The 22,689-nt window shown below is 46.9% G+C and overlaps 1 long non-coding RNA gene across 1 annotated transcript; it reads left to right on the forward strand.

Annotated features, from left to right (window-relative positions):
- Positions 1 to 82: 82 nt before the first annotated feature.
- On the forward strand, positions 83 to 14,936 carry LOC120388776. Its single transcript, XR_005590648.1, has 4 exons — positions 83 to 104; positions 2,065 to 2,091; positions 14,318 to 14,338; positions 14,916 to 14,936. It is a non-coding gene; the product is annotated as an uncharacterized LOC120388776 (long non-coding RNA).
- The last annotated feature ends 7,753 nt before the right edge of the window (positions 14,937 to 22,689 follow it).

Raw genomic sequence — 22,689 nt, forward strand, 5'->3', positions numbered from 1 at the left:
CGTGTGTGGGCATCAAGCTGACAAACATTTCTGTTTAACCAATGAGCATTTTTCTCTCTCTCCTTCTCTTTATACAGCTGGGAAAGAAAAGCGTAATGAAGAAGGTAAGGTTTCCCAAAATCCTATTTCCTCTTTAGCCAGGTCAAAGCTCACTCGGCCATACGGAGAGAAGAGAAAGGGGCAGGCAAATGGATATTTTTTTATGCCAGTTGAAGACATCTGCCACTGTAGCAGAAGGAGGTGCATTATGGGAGTGCTGAGCTTTTAACAGAGTGAATCCCTCTGGAACTGGAAATGCATTAGTTTGCTAATATTCAAACTATTTTGCTGGATTAGGTTGCTAATTGTAGAAAGTTGCTTTTTTCAGACACACGCATGGTTTAAACCTCTTTGTCAGCATTAATGTTGATAAATTGGAGAGAGTCCAGGAGAGAACAACAAAACAAACAGCTTTAGAAAACCTGCCCTATGAGGAAAGGTTTAAAAAAATTGGGCACGTTTAGTCATGAGAAAAGAAGACTGAGGGGGGACCTAATAATAGTCTGGAAATATATTATAGACTTTTATAAAGAGGACAATGTATTGTTCTCCCTGTCCACTGAAGGTAGCACAAGAAGCAATAGGCTTACTCTGCAACAAGGGAGATTCGGGTTCCGTATTAGAAGAAATTTCTAACTACAAGGGTAATTAAGCTCTGGAGTAGGCTTCCAAGTGAAGTTGTGGAATTCCTACTGTTGGAAGTTTTTAAGAACAGGTTGGACAAGCACTTGTCGGGGATGGTCTAGGTGTACTTGGCCCTGCCTGAACTCAGCCTGACATTTCTATGATTCACTAATAAAACATGGCAGTAGCATGGCCTGCTGTGCGACAGAATCCAACTTTCAGGAGCATTAAGGCCTCTAGGGATATGGGGAATCTCCAGTTTATGCACCTGTTTTTTGCTACAGCGAAGGAGTAGGAAACTCAATGCCAAATATGATGTACAAATGAGGTGATGTGAAGCTCAGCTTTGCATTTCCCCAGTTCTTGGTTTCCCACAAGCTGAGCCAGTCCAGTGCCCCCTCCCTGAGGTTACTCTAGTTACAACAGCTGCCATTGACTCCACAGGACAAATGTAGCAGTTGGAAACTGGTGGGAAAACAAACCCCTGGCCATGTTCTGACTGTCACGAACACCCCTCCTCCCTCAGTGAAACACTTAAAGTTCAGGGTGGGGTAGCAGACACTATGCCGGCTCTGTGTTATCAGAGGATCCTCCTACAATGGACCAGTCCTCCTGCAGCTGTCAGCTTGGTGCTGAGGGCTCAGCATAGAGCAACCACAGCACAAGGACGAATCTGGGTCTGTGTTGGGAATCTGCAGAATGGCCCTGTTTGGCAAAAGTCATTGACTTTAAGCAGTGATGAGCTGCCAAAATCTTAACAACTGGTTCCCTATAAAAAGATCTGATTTAAGGGGGGGAGGAGCAGGGGAGGGGCCGGGGGAGAGATCCTCGTGGGGCTGGGGGCCCCTGCATGGCCTGGGCCAATTGCCTCACTTTCCCCCTTCCATCCCCTCTGGCCAGCCCTGGAGCTTGCAGCAGCCACCCCCCCACACACACCTTGCTGGGCCATTCAAAAAGTGGCAGCAGGATGACTCCAGCGCTCAGCTGAGCTGCCCAGCTGGTGCCAGTGGCTGGCCATGCTGCAGCTGGGGAGGAAGCGGGGGAAGGGCTGGGGGAACCTCAGCCTCCCCAGCTGGGAATCCTGGGAGCAACAGGATGGTCCAGCCCATGGACCAGAGTTCTTTGCCCACCCCCTGGGCCTTTAAGAACTGGTTCTCCACAGAGGTCTAATTTTAGCAACCGGTTCTTGAGAACCTGTGGGAACCAGCTCCAGCTCACCACTGACTTTAAGGCCAAGTTACGTTTAAGAGACGTCAAAATGAGGATAACAAGTATTATTGTTTCCTTTCACTCCAGTGGGACTGGAGCTGGCCATTACAGAGATCGAAGAGGTGGGGGAAGGGTAGGTTATTATGGAAATTGCATTATACTTTTCTGATCCTGTTATTGTTTTTTCCCCAGAAGTACAAACTCTGAAGTCTCAAGTAGGTAAGAAAAAATGAAATTTCTGGTGTTCTTGAGGGAAGAAATAATTAATTCTTTAGTAACCCTATTTAACATCATAGCTGGCCCACCAATGGCACATAGAAAGAAGGCTGAAAATACTTTCTATTATAAAGCCCTATTATCAGATGTTCAGAACTTTGCGTAACAGTCTTGTTCTGGTCTAGTGAGGGCTGTGTTTCGTCTCTGCCCAAAGACTTTATTTCCCTTTTGGGAAGATTTTAAACAAAAGCTGTTCAGCTCTTTCTGAGAAGAAAATGAATATTTTCCCCCACATTGTTACAAAAAAGAATAAGGAAACTGTAAACATTTGTTGTGTGGAGCCATAAGGCCCAAATGTCTGAAAGCTGAAATCTGCAATTTGAAACTGCAGCATGTCCACATTCCTCACTGATGAGCTTTGTGCTGCCTTGCTCTAGAGAAGCCTGCTCTAGATTTAGCCAAGTTCTGGACTGTTGAAAATCACACACTGAGCATGCAGAGTGAGCTATTCTTTTAAAGAGAGATGCCCTGCATTGTGGGCCTAGCTTAGCTTTTAAGTGAATTAAGTAGAGTCAGTGATATACAGGATCTATGCTACAGGCTGCATAGTCTCCTGGGAGCACCTCTTTAATGTGCCAGACCCCCAAGGGACTATTCCACAAGGGCACTGCCTCTGAGACTGAGCCTTCAGGCTCCAGCACTCCTATTTCACACTGGGAGCTCTGACCACCAAGTTAAACTAAGACAGACCTCTGTCGGCACCTCAGCAAGTATTTGCAATGACAGCTGCATCCTCTTCAAAACAGCGTAGAGTTTGTCAGCTGGAACACAACATCAGGAAGTCGTTACATTAGCACAGAGAAGCAAAGAATAAGACATCATGCAAACTGGCCAAGCCAGGGTTCCATTGAACCATGCTGCTGAAGGAACCGTCTTGGGTTCTTCTCTGTATCTCTGTCCTGTTGTCTCCCAGTCCCAGAGGAGCTCCTGTGTCTCTCCAAAGGCCAGGTCATATCCTCACCTCCTCTCACCTATTGGCCCATTGTCCTCCTCTGCAAAACCATGCTGAGTTCACACGTTCCACCTGCTGGTGTTTCCAGTTGCTAGGTGCCAGCTATTGAATCATTGGGGTTCCCCTTGTCTTCCCAGATCTTCCATTAATATGGTCCATTTCAGCCTGTCCTCAGTGACCCATTCATACCACCCCAGACAGTTACATGACACACACACCTCATGTCTCCTGCTCTGCCCCAGGAGCAGCATGTTAACTCTTCTGCACCCACTGGGTAGCAATCCCAAGTCAAATGAGTCACTTTCATACATATCAGTCATGAAAATATTAGAGAAAATCCCGACATTTGTCAAACCTACTTGGCAGAATGGCTCCAGACCTCCTCAGGCTGTGGCTAAACAGATCCTTTCCCTTCATTTTCTCTCTTTATGTCCCATATTTTGCAATGGGATCTGTGCTGTCAACCTTAACACCCGTGCAGACTTCCACTGCCATCAGCTGGATTCGCAGGGTTACAGGTTTCACCCACTTAGAACCAGTTGCAGACTCAGGTCCGAAACTGCCTCCCAGTGCTCTAGAGGACCATGCATAGGGCTGTGAGCTAGGAGGACCTTCAGAACAGTGGGTAGAATGATCTGGACTTAGTTAGGCCACCTCTAAATCTAGTCAATACCACACATCTGGCTCAAGCCCATGCATCACCAGAATGAATAAAAATTATAACGAGACAAGGTGAGTGATGTAATAACTTTTATTGGACCAACTTCTACTGAGGAGAGCTCTTCCTCAGGTCTGGGAAACCTACCCAGCATGTCTCAGCTAAAGACAAGGTGTAACAAATTCTTTAGCATAAGTGGTTAACACACAGTGTAAGAGATCATTCAAAGTGAAGTGGCACATTAACATTTCTGCAGTCAATAAATAGGTACTGTAGATTCTTGTAATAAGCCATAAATCCAGTGTCTCTATTAAGAACAGTGTTGTGTATTTGGTTGTCATGGTTTTTGTTCCTATGGCAACTGAGTTAGATTATTAGGGGATAGCTCGGCCAGCTTCGGCTGGTTGAGTGAGCTCTGTGTCTGTCAATAAAATGATAGTTTTGTTAGTTGTCTGCTCTCTGGCCTCAAGTGATTTCTTCCTAAACCAGCTGCCCCCAAGGATATAACAAGTGGCGACGATGGATGGGATTCTGGTGCTGCCCCAGCAACAGAAGGAAGTAGAAGTCAAGTTAAAGAAAAACAAACAAAAATACTGCTTGTTTGCACTGACTGTGAAAGTGAAACTAAAAATCATGGTTACTCTGACCGGGCCACTGGAACCTTTTGATGAGAATTTAGAGCAGTGGCATGTGTACTCTGAGTGTTTTGAGCTTTTTGTTATTGCAAATGACATTACAGAAGCGAAGAAGGTGCCAATATTCTTAAGTGTTGTGGGGGCTAAAACCTACTCCCTGCTACGCAGCTTACTACACCCTGTTAAGCCTGAGACTAAATCTTACAGTGACATTGTGGAAATCCTGGGGTCCCATTTTCCCCCAAAACCACTGGTAATTGCTGAAAGATCTAGGTTCCACAAAAGAGACCAAAAGGAAGATGAAACAGTTGTACAATTTGTAGTAATTTAAAAAAAGCTAGCAGAACACTGAATTTAAAGAGATGTTAAATGATGCCCTGCGTGACAGGTTAGTGTGTGGCCTCTACAATGAAGCTATCGGGAAGCGCCTACTGACAGAGGCTCAGCTTACATTACAGAAGGCTGTTGATATTGCTGTCTCCATGGAACTGGCTACAAGGGAGGCGCAATACATCGGTGCATCCCCTAGGGTGCAAAAAGTGTCACAAGAACCGACCCACAAAACAGTGCAGAGTCAAGAATGTTACCGATGTGGTAAGCCAGATCACCAGGCATCAGAATGCTGGTGTAAGGACCCGGTGTGTCGACACTGTGGCAAAAAGGGACACATTGAGTGTGCCTATAAACAAAAGAAAAAAAGAGGCCTGTGGTCTGGCCGACAAAAAGAGGAACCCTGCATACCCTAGAGCAGACCCAGGATGATCAAGGTGACACCTCATCGCAAGAGGAATTGCCACTGCATGTTTTGTCTTTGGCAGTGGGCTCACATGAATACTGGGTAACCCCATTGTTGGATGGCAAACCTATACGCATGGAACTGGACACCGGTGCAGCCATCTCGCTGGTCTCCGAGACTGTGTATAAAGAAAAGCTACAGCATCTTCCGCTTAAGGCAACAAAAACTGTTCTGAAGATGTATACGGAAGAAGCTGTGCCCATGTTGGGCACTATTGATGTTAAGGTGGAGCTCAATGGACAGGCTGCTAAATTGCCACTGTTTGTGGTGAGAGGTAACTACCCAGCCTTAATGGGTAGGTCTTGGCTTGGGAAGATTCAGCTGAACTGGGCAGAAGTGCACCGGATGACTAAAGAAGAAACCAGTCTAACCCCTATACTAAGGAAACATGCTGCTATTTTTGGAGATGATTTGGGAAGTATGAAGGGAATCACTGTGACATTGAACATTAAACCTGACAGTCCACCAAAATATCTGAAAGCCCGAACTGTGCCATATGTGATCAGTCCAAAAGTTGAAGCGGACCTGGAGCACCTGGTCACCAGTGGAGTCATAATACCAGTTACCCATAGCTCATGGGCCACTCCTATCGTTCCAATAGTGAAGAAAGATGGCTCTCTCCGGATTTGCGGTGATTTTAAAGTCACTGTCAACCCAATGATGCGTGCAGAGCAATACCCGCTTCCCCGCATCGATGACCTCTTCGCAGGCCTGGCTGGGGGACGAAAGTTCAGTAAGATTGATCTGAGTCAAGCATATTTACAGATGCACGTAGATGAAAAGTCCCAAGAGCTGTTGACTATTGTGACTCATAAGGGGCTTTATCGATACTGTCGCCTACCCTTCGGAATAACGTTTGCTCCCGCCCTGTTCCAGAGGGCTATGGACGAGATCTTGTGTGGCTTGTCAGGAGTTCAGTGCTATCTGGATGATATCCTGGTCACTGGAAGAAATGAAGAGGGTCACTTAAAGAATTTAGAGGCTACCCTACAAAGACTGGAAGAGTATGGCCTACGAGTTCGCAAAGACAAGTGTGAATTCTTCCAGCCCTCTGTTGAATATTTGGGACACATCATTGATTCTGCAGGTCTTCATAAGGCTAAGGCCCCTGCAAAAGTTAAAGGTATTGTGGAGGCTCCCCCACCTCGAAATGTAAGCCAGCTGTGCTCGTTTCTAGGACTACTGAACGATTATGGAAATTTCATCTCACAGTTAGCCACACTGCTAAAACCACTTCATGAGCTCCTTGGGCAGAACAAGGCCTGGAAGTGGACTGAAGCCTGTGATGTTGCATTTAACAAAGCTAAGGATGCATTGCTAAATTCTGAAGTTCTAATGCACTTTGATCCATCCTTATCCCTACAGTTGGCCTGCGATGCCTCCCCTTATGGAGTGGGAGCAGTCGTGTCACACATTATGCCTTCAGGAGAAGAGAGACCTATTGTTTTTGCTTCACGCACTCTAAGCAAAGCAGAAACTAACTACGCCCAATTTGAACGTGAGGCATTAGGAATTGTTTTTGGAATTCAGAAGTTTCATCAGTACCTGTTTGGGCGAAAGTTTACTCTTCTCCCAGACCATCGACCTCTGACGTCAATTTTTGGACCCTACACAGGCATTCCCCCATTAGCTGCTAGTCGTATGCAACGTTGGGCATTGTTACTTTCAGCACTCACATATGAAATCAAATATCGGAAATCCACTCTGCACGGCAATACAGATGGCCTCTGAAGGTTGCCTTTGCCGGTCAAACATCAAGATAGTGCCCAAAAGGAAATCTTCTACTTCTACTTCTACTTTGAACAGGTAGAAAATACACCCATCACTGCTACTCAGATAAAGAAGGCAACTCGCGTTGACCCAGTATTGTCCCAAGTTATGGACTTGGTGATGCATGGAAAATCTCGACAAACCTCTCCGGTCTCACCCGACCTTGTAACCTACATGTCCAGGAGGACGGAGTTAGCGGTCCAATCTGGTTGTTTGTTGTGGGGGAGACATGTCATTATTCCACCACCACTGAGATCACAGATGTTAGAGCAGCTCCATATGGAATAGTGAGCATGAAGGAAATTGCACGAGGCTATATTTGGTGGCCTGGATTGGACAGTGCTATTGAAGAGAAGGCAAAAGCTTGTATGTCATGTCAGGGTGTGAGGAATGCACCCCAGTGGGCACCCCTACACCCATGGGACTGGCCTGAAAACCCGTGGCTACGTATTCACATTGACTTCGCTGGCCCCCTTGAAGAAAGCATGTTCTTGGTGGCAGTAGATGCCCATTCTAAATGGCCAGAAGTCTTTATAATGCAGTCCACTACTGCAGAGAGTACTATCCAAAAACTACGAGGACTCTTCAGTCATTTTGGTCTGCCAGAACAACTTGTGAGCAACAATGGACCGCACTTCGTCTCTCAGGAGTTTCAAAATTTTATGAAGGAAATGGGATACACCACATCACGTCAGCACCATATCATCCATCCACCAACGGGTTAGCTGAAAGATTTGTGCAGACAATGAAACACGCTTTGAAATCAGAAAGGGGGCCACGCTCCATTCAAAAGCGTCTGGATACCTTCTTAATTTCCTACAGAAACACACCTCATGCTACTACACAGGCATCCCCGGCCTTTCTAATGATGGGACAACAGCTGTGCACTTGCTTTGATCTGCTGAAACTTTCTGAACCCCAACAAATTGTGCGACATCAGCAGCAATATCAAGTCATCAGACGGGCACCCAGAGCAAAAGATCGAACCTTTAGCCCGGGACAGCCAGTTTTGGCTCGGAATTATACTTCCACAGCTAAATGTGTCCCTTCCACAATCATCACTCAAACAGGACCTGTTTCCTATACATTCCGGACTGCAGAGAATCTTACTTGGCGGCGACATGTAGATCAGCTGTTGCCAGGTCATGCCAGTCCTCAGGACACCTCTGCAGTTGAGAGGTCTGACTTCCCCTCTTCTGGTGAGACACCGAATCACGAATCACCTGTTCCTGACTGTTCTCCTCCATTACTGCTGGCGGCTGAGATACCCCTTTGCCCAGCACAAGCTGATACCACCTCCTCACCTGTTCATGCTGCGGACCCTGAGCCCATGGTACTTTCGGGTGCAACAACACCAGAAGTTCACTGTAATCCACCTAGAGACAGAAGGCCTCCTCATCGGCTGGATCTTTAGCTAGGGCGAACCCACAGTTATGGGGCAACATAATCCCCAAGGTTTAGCCAGGAATGGAGGCAGTCTACCCTCCTTCTCTATTCTAGTGTGTGTTTTATTTAAGGGATGTTCTTATTACGGCGGGAGGAATATGTTGTGTATTTGGTTGTCATGGTTTTTGTTCCTATGGCAACTGATTTAGATTATTAGGGGATAGCTCGGCCAGCTTCGGCCGGTTGAGTGAGCTCTGTGTCTGTAAATAAAATGGTAGTTTTGTTAGCTGTCTGCTCTCTGGCCTCAAGTGATTTCTTCCAAAACCAGCTGCCCCCAAGGATATAACAAACAGGACTTGTAGTGCCCAGCAAAGTTAAGAATTTAAGCTCCCACGCTCATTTTCTGAAAGTGTTGTGCTGGTTTCCTTTGAGGATGAGGACTGAGAGGTCAGATATGGAGGGATTGTTTAGTAAAAAATGTTCACCCACAGGTGGTAAAGTGTCTTTATAATTTTCCTGTATGAGTTCATTTGAGAATGTAGTGATTGTCTGGTTCCACCCACACAGGTGATGTAGAGGCATTTAGTGCACTGGACGAGGTACCCCACATGTGGCGATCAGCATGCCATTAATTTTGCTCCCCCATATCTGACCTCTCAGTCCTCAAAGGAGAGGCATAATATTCACTAACCCAAAAGAAATTAAAATGAGGTCAATATTAAAAAGTTATTTTTGCTTTGCAGATGAGCTCCAGATAGAAGTGGAATTTTGCGTTTATTTTTCAAATGTAAATGTCAATTCAGTTCCATGCTCAAAAAAAGAGATGTAAATAGAAATCAAGTTCTCAAAGTTACAAACACAGGAAGTGAATGATTTTTCTTGTTAGAATATTATTTTTTCTAAAATTTGCTAAGATGTGCAGATCAGTGCCAGAGCCCTATTCCTGCTCTCATTGGGTGAAAAATCTCCCCTGTGGAACGGGTTATTCATTACTTAAATCCCAGCTAGCACTTCAAAATAGGGCATAGGTGTGTACCTTGTGCTGCACAGGTGTAGTTCTTCTCTCTCTCCAGAGATGAATTTCACCCTAAATCAGTCATAACATGTCTTTGAATATAGGCAGAGTGAGGTTCTAACAATGTGTCATCAATTATATGATTTGCATTTTGCCATTGACTATGAGGAGAGATTAATGTATGAGGAGAGATTAATAAGACTGGGACTTTTCAGCTTGGAAAAGAGATGGCTAAGGGGAGATATGATTGAGGTCTATAAAATCATGACTGTTGTAAAGAAAGTAGATAAGGAAGTGTTGTTTACTACTTCTCATAACACAAGAACTAGGGGTCACCAAATGAAATTTATGGGCAGCAGGTTTAAAACAAATAAAAGGAAGTATTTTTTCACACAACACACAGTCAATCTGTGGAACTCCTTGCCAGAGGATGTTGTGAAGGCCAAGACCATAACAGGGTTCAAAAAAGAGCTAGATAAATTCATGGAGGACAGGTCCATCAATGGCTATTAAGGAGGATGGGCAGGGATGTGTCCCTTACCTTGTTTGCCAGAAGCTGGGAATGAGGGACGGGGGATGGATCACTTGATGATTACCTGTTTTGTTCATTCCCTTTGGGACACCTGGCACTGGCCACTGGAAGACAGGATACTGGTCTAGATGGACCTTTGGTTTGAATCTAGGATAACCATCCTTCTGTTCTTATGACTTTAATAATGAAAGTAACAGCACACCCTTTGAAACAGTGAACATCTGTGGGTGTCCTGCTGACAAAATATTGATCATCTAGTACTCTTTTTGGTAGGTTTTGGTTTTTTTTGTTTTACTATATCTCTTAGTTAGCTCCTCTCCACCCTGCTTTGTGGTCTGGGGATGGCAAGACACACAGTCCTGCCAGGCTTCAGGGTGTTGGAACCCCTGGAATCCCTGTCACCCTAGCCCAGGGTGTTCCCCTGAAGGGTGCAGCCATGAATCTCTTCCTCCCACCCAAATGTGTTTGGGGGCTGGTAGTGAGAAGTCTTTCCATTAACACTCCTGGGCTATGGGGCTTGGTGGAGCAAGGGAGGGGATACGAGTAGCAGAGCCAACATGGATTGGCTCCTTCCTACCATAGCACTGAGATGAAAGGGCTAAAGGCATCAGCACATTCCTTATGTGCATCATCAGAATGTGTAAAACCAGACACTCCTGCTCCTAACAAAAATGAAAAGATAATGATGTGCTGTGAGAGAAGTTGGGGACACATTATTTACTTTTTCACCTCATGCCCTCCAATCCTCACCTTACAAGAGCTAGGACAAATGTTTTCAAACTTTATCATATGCCAAACAGCTCTTTATCAATGTATTCTCTTTTATTTTATTCTGTTAGTAGTAGCCCTGGGTGGAAAATGGTTTTCCTGTCCCATTAGAATTTTCATCATTTCAAAACATTTTCCCATCCTGAATCAGGATGAACAGTTGAAATCTTGAAATGTTTCACAAACCAAAAGCCCCTTAGAACCACCCAGTTCACTGGAGACATGGGGCCAGGCCAGGCCGGAGCTGGGGGGCCATGTCTGGAGCCCCGGTAGGTGGCATCCGGGTAGGTGGGGGCACGGTGGGGCTGGGGATGCGGCTGGAGCCGGGCGGCTGGAGATGCGGGGCCCGGGGATGCGGCCGGGGGCCGGGAACGCAGGGCCAGGCAGGGTCGCGGCCGGGAACGCGGGCGGGGGTGCGCGGCCAGGACCAGTGGCCGGGAGGGTCGGGACGGGGCCGGGGAGGGTCAGGGCCAGGCGGGGACCCGGGGACGGGGGGGGGGGCCGCGGCTGGAGACCGGCCGGGGCACACGGCCCCCCCCTAGTTTCCTACCTCAGCGTAATATTCCTGGGCCGGGGAAGCCTGCTTGCTTCTCAGCCCTCCCAGGCTTCCCGCGTGAACAGCTGATTCGCGGGAAGCAGGGGACGAGGAGGAGCAAGGAGGAGCATTCATGGCAGGAGGTGGAGGCAGAGCTGAGGTGAGCTGGGGCCGGGCAGCAGGGAGCGCTTGTTAAATTTAAATGCCCTTTTAGAACCAGTTTGTCCCATGGGAACAACCGGTTCTAAAAGGGCTTCTAAATTTAACAACCGGTTCGCCTGAACTGGTGCGAACCGGCTGCAGCTCACCACTGCCACAGTCAAGTCTCTTCTGCTGTTTGTGCCTCAGTTTACACCTCTGTAAAATGAGGATACAATTTCTTACCCACCTTTATAAAACACTATGGCACCTACTGCTAGAAAAGCACTATTTACTGACCTGTAGACTAGCAGACTCACCCATGTGGCACCTCCTGCTGGTGTCTTCCGGGAATTAGCTTGATTCTGCTCTGAAGCACCCTCTGCAGGCCGGTGATCCACCTGTCCTCTGGCCCCCATGTACATCCCTGGACCCCTGTGCCCTTTTAACTGGGGTACTGCCCCCTGGCGGTACCCCACCAGTCTGGGTCTCCCCTCCTTGGGGAATCCCCAACTCACTATCCCAACTTTGCATCAATATATGGCTACTGCCCAGTCTCCATCTAGCCCCCATTCACTGGGGCAGACTGCAGTCTCAGCCACTCATCATAGGCAAAGGGGTTTAGACCTACTGCCTTTTCCTACCCCTGGGCTGCCCCCTGCAACTCCGAGGACCTCTTGGCCTTATGCTAGGCCACAGCCTGGGGCTTTCCAGGCTGGAGCTCACCTGCTCCTCTGCCTTTTCCCAGCCCTTTTCCCTCAGGTACTTTGTGTCTAGCTCCCTGCAGCCAGGCCCTTCTCCCTCTATAAATAAAGAGAGGGACTGTGTTTCTGGCTTCCAGCCTCTTATAGGAGCCAGCCACAACCTTCCCCCAGTTGCGTACTTTAGATCGACCCCCCCCCAGTTTAGACCAGACCTAACTGTGCTCTAGTGGTGGGGGTTTAGACTGTGTTTGTGGGGGTACAGGGGGTGTAGTGTGGAGCACGCCCCCTGGTCCATCTGTGTCCCCCTCCCAACCCCCACCACCACCGCTGCCCCCTCCACCATCCCCGCAGGCCACTTACCATCAGCCTCAGTTCCTGTCTCTTGGACTCAGCTGCTCACCTGGCGTGCCATGCCCTATTGCCACTGTTTGGGCCTCCAGCAGCAGCCATCCCCATATTGACTTTGCACAAGCACTCGTGGGTGCACGCACCCCCCCCTTCCCCGGACTGACTCCTTCCACTCTGCAAGAGGCCCCCTAGCTTTGCCCCTTATTGCCTGCCCCGTTCGCCCCTCATAGCCTTCCCCCACCAGCTTCAGTTTGTTTGCCTGCCCTGCCCATCTCCCTTTGCAGCTTGGTTTGTCCCGCCCCAGCCCTGGACCTAGCCCCTTGGTGCCTCTGCCCCACTCCCAGCCTGGTTGCTCCCCTCCCTCTGCAGCTCCTCACCCTGATTAGCACGAGGGCACGCCCCGCCCACCCTCCACCCCGGGCCCTCCGGACCTTTTCATCGGGCCCCTGACCATGTCATAGGTTTATTCCCCACTTTCAACTTTAGCGTCCACAAGATGGGGACCTGCATGGACTCCTCTAAACTTATATCCTAGTTTAGATCTGGTACGCTGCCACCAGCTAGAAATTCCAGTGTCTAGCACACTCCCTCTTCCCCCCAAACTTTCCCTGGGGAACACAGATCCAAACTCCTTGGATCTTAACACAAAGGGAAATAGCCCATTCCCCCACCTCCCCCTCCCTTAGCCGTCGGGAGAGATCACCTTGATTCAAACTCCTTGAATCAAACAAAGAGGGATTCCCTTCCCCCCTCCTCGGTCCGCTTCCAAACCGCGCCAAGGAAACATCTCTATACGCTCATGCTCCACAGCCTTCACTTCCTCACCCTCGAGTCCCACCCCGACACAAAGTGGCGGGACCTCCTGCCACCTCTGGAGGGTGAGGAGCCCCAGTTGGCCAGCCTGTACTCCACCCTGGTCCCGAGGCCCACCAGGGATATCAGTTGGCGGCTCCTTCATGGAGTCGTGAGCACGGGTGTGTATTTGGTGTGGTTTACCCCTACCCCAGACACCTGTCCCTTCTGCTGTGTGAGGGAGACCCTGGCACACGTTTACTTAGAGTGCGCCAGGTTGCAGCCCCTATACCGGCTCCTCACCAATATACTGTTATGTTTCTGGCTGCACTCCCTATCCGTGGCCCCACAAAGTCACGGGACCTCCTGGTCAACCTCCTCCTTGCCCTGGCTAAAATGGCCATCTATGCAACCAGGGAGAGGTGGTTGGCCAATGGAGACTCCTGTGACTGTGGGGCTTGTTTCTGATCCTCTGTCTGTTCATGCATCCGGGAAGAGTTCCTCTGGGCGGCGTCTACTGGCTCTCTTGATGCCTTCGAGGAGCAGGGGGCGCTGTCCGGGGTTCTCTGCTCAGTGTTCCCGTCAGGCTCCCTTCTTTTGACCCTCTGACCGCACTCCTGTCCCTGTTCTTTTATTAGTTGTCCCCTAAACTCAAATGGGTTTTTGAGGTCCTGTAGACCCTCCCCTTTAGGCTGGGGGGAGGGGATCCTTTAGCAGTGAGTGCCTGCCCACTTCCCGGAAACACAATAGGTACATGACCAAAAGCTCTGTGAATGCAGACTGTCTCATACCATTCCATTCCATACCATTGCCACATTCAAATTGTCCTTAATCGTCTGAAAACCAGGAAATACAGTTAAGATACAGAATCCAGAATATGGATTTTAGAGCACTTGGAAAAAATCATATTTTAAAAAAAGTGAGATTATCTCAATCTTAACTATTTTGGAACCAGTGCACCTGCATAATAGGAGTGTATGGTGATAGTGTTTTAATATTATTTAGTAAAAATCCTCAATGTATTGTTCTTCTCTAGCTTATCATTTAGGACAATTCCTAGTTAACAAAATCAGGTTAGATTTTATAATGACATAGTTTGGATAAAGCAATGTGCTGACACTTTGTGTTTCTTTTTTTCAGGATCTGACAAGAAGAGAAGGAGTAAGTCTACATGGATTTTTTCAGCAATTCAAATCAGAGAAGATATACAGGCTATACACATTTATTGTCTTTTTTTAATCTTTACATGATCCTGTCCACATAAATGTCTGTAGCAGCTTAGGTTTGATACAGACTAGAATCTGATCCCATTAACAGAACCACATATGCCTTAATCCAACATTGTCCCATTGAATATAGCTTGTCATTGGGTTTTAAAATCAACAATTGTGAATTTTGTTTAGAGGACCTTAGTCAGTTTTAAAGGCATCTAGATACCTAACTCTCATTGAAATCAATGGGAGTTAGGCAGTTTAATACAGTACCTTTACAAATCTAGCCATAAACTGCTGGTGAATCACAGAGACATATCAAACTATGGATTTTAGTGCAGAAAATCCTACAATTTAATGAAGAAATGCTGTAAGCTTAACAATTGACAGTGTGTTATAATGGTTGATGGGGCTGGAACTTATTTCTCAGGACATATGGATTGTAATAAAAATCAGTTACATTTTCTAACTAAGCAGTTTAGATAAAACAATGTGCAGGTATTTAAAGAGCTGTTTTTCTTTTCCAGAATCTCTCAAGAAATTAATGGGTAAGTCTGACTGGAAATCTCAACAGGTTCACACTCACTCTTCTTCTCTCTCACTCACACACACACACACTCTCTCTCTCACACACACACACACAGGAAGTGGGCAGTGCAAATGTGCACTGTATTTTCAGGAATCCTCACATCCTGCCCTCTAAAGTATGTGGAAGCAGCTAGACTCTGAAGCAGCCTAAGGACCAATCTTGCAAAATCATCCACACTCAGGCCCCAGTTCTCCATTCTGGTGCACAGTGTGTCCTGGCCAGACCTCACTGTGGGTGGGAAGGGAGGGAATGGTGATTTAAAGCCATCTTGGTACTTCCACATATTCTGGATCCAGTCCCTGACACTGACAACAGCTCCCTCAGAACTGCTCTTACCTACAGTCAGTTGTCCATGTTCCCAGGAATAGCTGGAGTGCAGTCCCTCCCCCTCTTCCCCATGACATACATCTTTACTTTGAACCAAGGCCAGCCATACAGGTGGGCAGTGGGGGCCAGTGCCCAGTGCACTGTGGTCGGGATGGGGGGTGACTTGGTCAAGAGGCCAGGAGAAGGGCAAGCCTTGGGTAGAAGGCCAGAGAAAGAAGCTCGGGTCAATGCGGTGGGGGGGGGCAGGGGTAGGTAGTGGGGATTGGGGGCAATAGGGGAGTTGAGGGCCTGGGGAGGCAGCAGGGGACAGTGATGATGGTGGAATGGATGGACAGGCCAAGTGTGACGAGGGCGGTGTTGGGAGCCCAGAGAGGCAGCGGGCCCAGGGGGGATGTGGAGGTGGGAGGCTTTGGAGGTGATGGAGGCAGTGAAGGCCAGATGTAATGGTGGCATCTGGGACCCCAGTGCAGCAGCAGGGGCCCAGGGGCAATACAGGGTAGGAGGGAAGCCCAAGAAGGCAGCAAGTGTAAGGTGTGCCAGAATACAAGTTCTCCCAGGGTGACATTTTCCCTAAGGCAGCCTGCTTGGAACTGGGGGAGAGGGAGAGGACGGGAGGGTGAAATGCCATGAAACTTCACACTGCTCTGTCTTGCCTGGAAAATCCAAACATGCCTGGGGTGTTTCCCAGACCTGAATCTCTGTCCAATTTCTGAAGAGTAAATGTAACACCAGCAGACCCCGGTTGCAGGTAAGGAGGATTGAACTGAGGACCTCTGAAGCTTAATGCATGATCCTCTATTGCATGAGCTAAAAGCCAACTCTCTGTTAGTTTAAGCTTTAAAGCAAATTCATTTAACTCTAACTCTAACTCTAACCTCAACTGTTCTCAGTACCACTAGATGGGACAGAACATCACACCCAGGAGATGTGTGTGTTACACTTGCACTTACTTAAATTAGCCAAAACATAAGATTTGGCATTTCGTATTTATTACACATTTCATTATTTAGTACAGCTTTTAGCTGACAAAAATGAATACCAAGAGACAAGAGAGGGATACAGACAGATGAGGAGCACAATGAAACAATTAGATGACACTGGTTAACATGATGAGCAATGGTCTCAGCTCACCAGCAGCCTGGCTGTTGTCAACATTTTGTAGGAAAGAAAAAATGTGTCTCCTAAATTCTGTTGCTCCATCTACCTCTGTCAGATGTCTGATATTAGCTGTGCCTTGAAACAGCAGGAATGAACCATTCACATGACGTAATTCCCATCCAAAAACCTCTATCAAGATAGAATGAAGGCTACAGGTGGCTGCCAGTGCTTCCTCATGTGAACTTGGACCCTCAGGCACATTGTTCCAGGGAATGTAAAACAATTTCTCTGCTCCAGCTGGCTGCTCCCCACCACCTGCTTCTGTTGAGAGGACTATGGGTGTGAACTGAAGTGCCCCCCACCCTGTGCAAAATCCCTCTGTTCCTGGGGGATTTCTGGAGTCAAGACTCCCCAGCCCCATAGAAGGTTTTTCAGTTAGACCAGGCTCCCCGGCACAGTCCCCCAGAATCCCACACCAACCTGAAAGACTTACCAGGTTCTCCAGCCCCCTCACAGCCAGCTCTTTGAGAGCATTAAGTCTGCCCCTTAATGCTCTCATGGGGTGGTTGAAGAGCCAAATGCAACTTGTTAGAGTGGGATGAGGAGGGCATTAGCAGTGAAGTGAAGAGCTCATCCCCTGTTCCATGCCCCCCATCCACCCTTATCTCAGGTTACGCTCCCTCTATAAACAAATGATCATTGAACAGGTTCTCCACACCCCAGGACAGACTTCATGGGGCCCAAGACTAATCAGGATGCAGCCAGATGAGCAAGAAAGTTTTTCTCCTCTCCTGTTCTCTAGCTGTCGGCTTTTTATTGCTCCCTGGTCCCAGTGGAGGGGTGTAAGTAGTGCAGTATCTCTTTCATCCCTTTTAATTTTAATTAGGGAGGTGACAAAGCAACATCATAGATAATAATCCATCAAGATTTTCCCTTTATCAGGATCTTTCTGCTCCTTTCTTTTCAGCTCCATGCAGAAAAAAGATCTAGCTCAAGCTTGTGATGAGATCTCCCAGTGTTTTACCTGTATTTGATAGCTCATAGCAGGTTACTTTCAATACTCACTTCCTTTGATTTTCCAAATAGCTTGTTCAATATCCGACTCCTACTTCCATAGAAAACCTTAACTAAACCTGTAGAGAAAAATATTTGCACATTGAAATGTTTCCTTCTTTTTGCAGAGGAAGTGAGCAAAAGAAAGGGTAAGTCTACATTTATATTTTTAAACATTATACACTGTGATGTATAAGCCCTATACTATTTCATTTCACCACCCACCCCTTTTTTCACATGGTGCCCTGATACACCAGGATTGTTTCTAAATTTGCAATGGAATAACTAGTGGATCATTTGACTGGAAGAAGAGTTAGAAGGTGTATGTCTCAATCTTTGAATAGGGTCAGACAATAGAGAGGCCACATTTCACACCATAACCTGAACCTAGAGTTCATGACAGTAGATGATTTTTTATTTGGGTTAATTTTGTTACTAAGACAAACACAACCATGGTTAGACTTTAATTTTTGTTATTACTTTCCATTTTGACCAGGAGCCTTTGGGCTCCTGGGATGTTCCAGATGGGAATAGAAATTGACAATGGAGTCTGGTATTTTCTTTGGTGATATCTTGTTCATTTACAAGGAGTGCTCAAAGTCCTGCTTCTCTGAATGCAGGAAGAAACAAAAAGAGGAGACAGTTCCTTTGTCCACTGTTGCCAGCCTGCCTTTCCATCCAGCACTGTGTATGGAAAAAAAACTTTATTTCAGAGCCACTTTACTGTGCTTCCAGGCTGCATTTCCTTGGCTTACACTCTGTGCTTTTGTCTTGCTTGCTGTGACTCTCTCTGCCTCTGCTTGCCTTGTCTCTGGGTTTTTCACACCTGTAACCAACAAAGGTTTTACCAACAAAAAAGCACCAGTGTGGACAGCGCTATGTCAGTGGGAGACGCTATGCCACTTAACCAGCTACTGCGCTCATTGGGGTGGGTTTATTTTGCCGGCAGAAGAGCTCTCTCCTGCTGGCAAAGAGTGGGTTATGCAGGAGACCTTGTAAGTGTGCTGCTACAAGGTCCGTATTGTAGAAAGAGCCTCTGTTATGCAACAGAGTTAGGTCAAGATAAGGCAGCTTATGTCAACCTAACTATGTCAGTGTCTACATACAGCCTTCCTCCTGCCGATGTAAGTGTCCTATTGCACCAACTGATAACTCACCTGCACGAGAGGCATACAGCCTATGTCAGTGTACTTAGGGCGATGCAGTGTCTGTTGTGTTCCTTACCACATATGCTGACTCTCTTGTCAATTTCATGGCTCTGCTGGACTGGAAAACTGGCTCCCAGCTTGTCAGCTGAGCTGCGGCTGGGTCTCCACTCGAAGCTGGGCTGCCACCTAGGCTCCCCACTTCCTGCTGGGAGTCCTGCTGCTCCCTGGGTCCCAGCTCCCCACTCTGAGTGCAGATCTACCTGCTGGAGGTGAGAAGCCCTGGCCAACTCCCTCCCTGCTCTTGGCTGTGAGTGCAGAGGTGAAAAGGTCAGGGGCAGCTGGGTTCCTGGTAGGGAGCTCTGTGGAGCTGATTGCCCTGGCTCTCAGCCTCCCACAGCGGCCATGTTCAGTCGGTGCAACTGCTTCTTGTGAAGTCCTGCACCACTGACAGAAGGAGGGAAATGTGGACATCAGCCTCTGCAGTAATTACTGTGATGGCTGTAAGTCAACCTCACATAGGTCGAATTAAGATTGCAGTGTAGACAGGCCCAAAGACAATAAATGCCCCTTCGAGCTCTCTGCCCACAAAGTCCCAGTTACTGGGTAGGCTCGCATACTCCCTTTGTTGTAGGTGGGGCTGTTTAGCTGTCTCTTGTGCCATTTTAAATGGGGGTGGAGGTCACACAGCTTAGAGCAGATTTAACACAACCCACTGAACAGTATGAAGCGAATAGCTTACTACAATTTCATATGTAATAAAGTCTGTCCCACCCTTTGAAGATTATTGGGTAATCAGACAGTCACTGGAGCAAAGGAACTGAAACCTGGGTCTCCCCCTCCTAGAGGAGGACTCTAACACTGGGCTACAGAATCTTGTGGCTTGTAAGTTAACCTTTTCCTGACTGCATAGAATCCTGGTCTGCAGAGGCAGCGTTTTCTAATCCAGTCAACGCCCATTCTCCCTCCATGCCGTGTCTATGGCATTGTGGCCAGGCACGATGATAACCGTCAAGACTGGAAGCCTATGATTCAGGAGGAATCTATCACTTTTCGCATGCCCTAGCCTCACTCTCAGGGACTGCACAGGATGTACAGTGCTCAGGGGACTTGGAGAAACCTGACATGCTGCTTTGGAAAATCCCCCTTAGCACCCAGCCCAGTCTTGCACCATACTGGGAGTGCACAGCTGAACATTTTTGCCCATGGAAAGTTCATTTGTTGAAAGTTTGACTCTATGTATTTATTTTCCAGATATTCCTGAGAAGATAAAGGGTGAGTTCCTATTAATAACTGAAAGAATCATAGAATCATAGAATCTCAGGGTTGGAAGGGACCTCAGGAGGTCGTCTAGTCCAACCCCCTGCTCAAAGCAGGACCAAACCCAACTAAATCATCCCAGCCAGGGCTTTGTCAAGCCTGACCTTAAAAACCTCTAAGGAAGGAGATTCCACTACCTCCCTAGGTAACCCATTCCAGTTCTTCACCACCCTACTAGTGAAAAAGTTTTTCCTAATATCCAGCCTAAACCTCCCCCTCTGCAACTTGAGACCATTACTCCTTGTTCTGTCATCTTCTACCACTGAGAACAGTCTAGCTCCATCCTCTTTGGAACCCCCTTTCAGGTAGTTGAAAGCAGCTATCAAATCCCCCCTCATTCTTCTCTTCTGCAGACTAAACAATCCCAGTTCCCTCAGCCTCTCCTCATAAGTCATGTGCTCCAGCCCCCTAATCATTTTTGTTGCCCTCCGCTGGACTCTCTCCAATTTATCCACATCCTTCTTGTAGTGTGGGGCCCAAAACTGGATACAGTACTCCAAATGAGGCCTCACCAGTGCTGAGTAGAGGGGAATGATCACATCCCTTGATCTGCTGGAAATGCCCCTACTTATACAACCCAAAATGCCATTAGCCTTCTTGGCAACAAGGGCACACTGTTGACTCATATTCAGCTTTTCGTCCACCGTAACCCCTAGGTCCTTTTCTGCAGAACTGCTGCCCAGCCATTCGGTCCCTAGTCCGTAGCAGTGCATGGGATTCTTCCGTCCTAAGTGCAGGACTCTGCACTTGTCCTTGTTGAACCTCATCATATTTCTTTTGGCCCAATCCTCTAATTTGTCTAGGTCCCTCTGTATCCTATCCCTACCCTCCAGCATATCAACCACTCCTCCCAGTTTAGTGTCATCTGCAAACTTGCTAAGGGTGCAGTCCACAACATCCTCCAGATCGTTAATCAAGATATTGAATAAAACCGGCCCCAGCACCGACCCTTGGGGCACTCCACTTGATACCGGCTGCCAACTAGACATGGAACCATTGATCACTACCCGTTGAGCCCGACCATCTAGCCAGTTTTCTATCCACCTTACCATCCATTCATCCAGCCCATACTTCTTTAACTTGCTGGCAAGAATACTGTGGGAGACTGTATCAAAAGCTTTGCTAAAGTCCAGAAATAGCACATCCACTGCTTTCCCCTCATCCACAGAGCCGGTTATCTCGTCATAGAAGGCAATTAGGTTAGTCAGGCATGACTTGCCCTTGGTGAATCCATGCTGACTGTTCCTGATCACTTTCCCCTCCTTTAAGTGGTTCAGGATTGATTCCTTGAGGGCCTGTTCCATGAAGGTGGCTCTCAACCTGATGAACAGAGGAGACTAGAAGATTGGGGGATTCTAAATATGATTTCTGAGGAGTAGCCATGAAATGTGAATACTAAGTATTCACATTCAGTACCAACTGTTGGCTGAAACTTGCCATCTGGTGGCACTTGGGTGGTCAATAGAAAGTGGAGTTCATGGGAAGAATCAAGTTCATGCAGAAAAGATAGTCAGTTACACATAGACTCAAAAGAATGTCCAAGGGCTGAATGAGCCATGGATTCTGTTCTCCCCCCAAACTTGTTGCGAGTGTCCCCCAGGACAGGCTAAGGCTCTCCCTTGGTGGGACAGTGAAAGGACAGTTTACATGTCTCATCATTTTTCTGTTCCACTAGTTTTTCTGTTGTAGGAAGTTAAACAAAAGCTACTAACATAAGACAATTTCAATCAGCAGATCCAGGTAACTTGCATCAAAGAGTTTTAAGAGCTTGTTGAGAAGCTCGTTAGACAGTTAATGCTGATTTTCAATAAGTTTTGGAGCACTGGAGACTGGGAGAAAGCTAATGTTCCAATTTAAAAAAATGATAAATTATAATTATAAGCTCACTTTCCAGGAACATTCTTCATTCTTTATTTACATATCAGTGCTCAGGAGAATGTAAACATATTTGCTGGAATAGCCACAGAAATTTCAACACACAGGGCAGGGTTACAGTCACAGTGAATGCATTTATGAACCAAAAAGAAGGTTTGTTAGTAGCTTTGTGCACTATTTACCCAGCTACAATCAAGATAACAAGGTTTTATTCCTGGTTCTGCCAGTGACATGCTGTGTTCTGAGTTATCATTCTCTAAGACAAAAACTAGGAAGTGTTTAGATTTTCATGGTTGTTTGTTTTATACCTTCTAATTTAGGAGATATTTTAATTAGTACAGTTAACTAGATTTAGAGAATATACAGTTTTGAATAAACAAGATGTACACATTTAAATCATTGTCTCTCTCTTTGTCTCCTTTAGAATCATTGATGGAAAAACTGAGTAAGTTTACCTGGATATTGAGGCAATTTCAATAAAGTATAGAAGATTTATACCACATAAATATATTAATTGTATTTTTTTAAAATTGCATGTATCTTACTACCCTCAGAAAAAATTGGAAACATTTTGAAAGATGCTAATGATTGAACCTTTAAACAGCTGTGCAGTCACACCCTTGATGTTAAATGGAGCTCCACTGAATGAGACTCCACATAGAATAGAATCATAGAATATCAGGGTTGGAAGGGACCTCAGGAGGTCATCTAGTCCAACCCCCTGCTCAAAGCAGGACCAATCCCCAACTAAATCATCCCAGCCAGGGCTTTGTAAAGCCTGTGTCATAGGTTTCTGCCCCACTTGGAGCTTTTGGGTTCACAAGATGGGGACCTGCATGGACTCCTCTAAACTAAAATCCTAGTTTAGATCTACTACGCTGCCACCAGCTAGGT

This window comes from Mauremys reevesii, linkage group 22 (genome assembly GCF_016161935.1).
Source record: "Mauremys reevesii isolate NIE-2019 linkage group 22, ASM1616193v1, whole genome shotgun sequence".
NCBI classification, from domain to species: domain Eukaryota; kingdom Metazoa; phylum Chordata; order Testudines; family Geoemydidae; genus Mauremys; species Mauremys reevesii.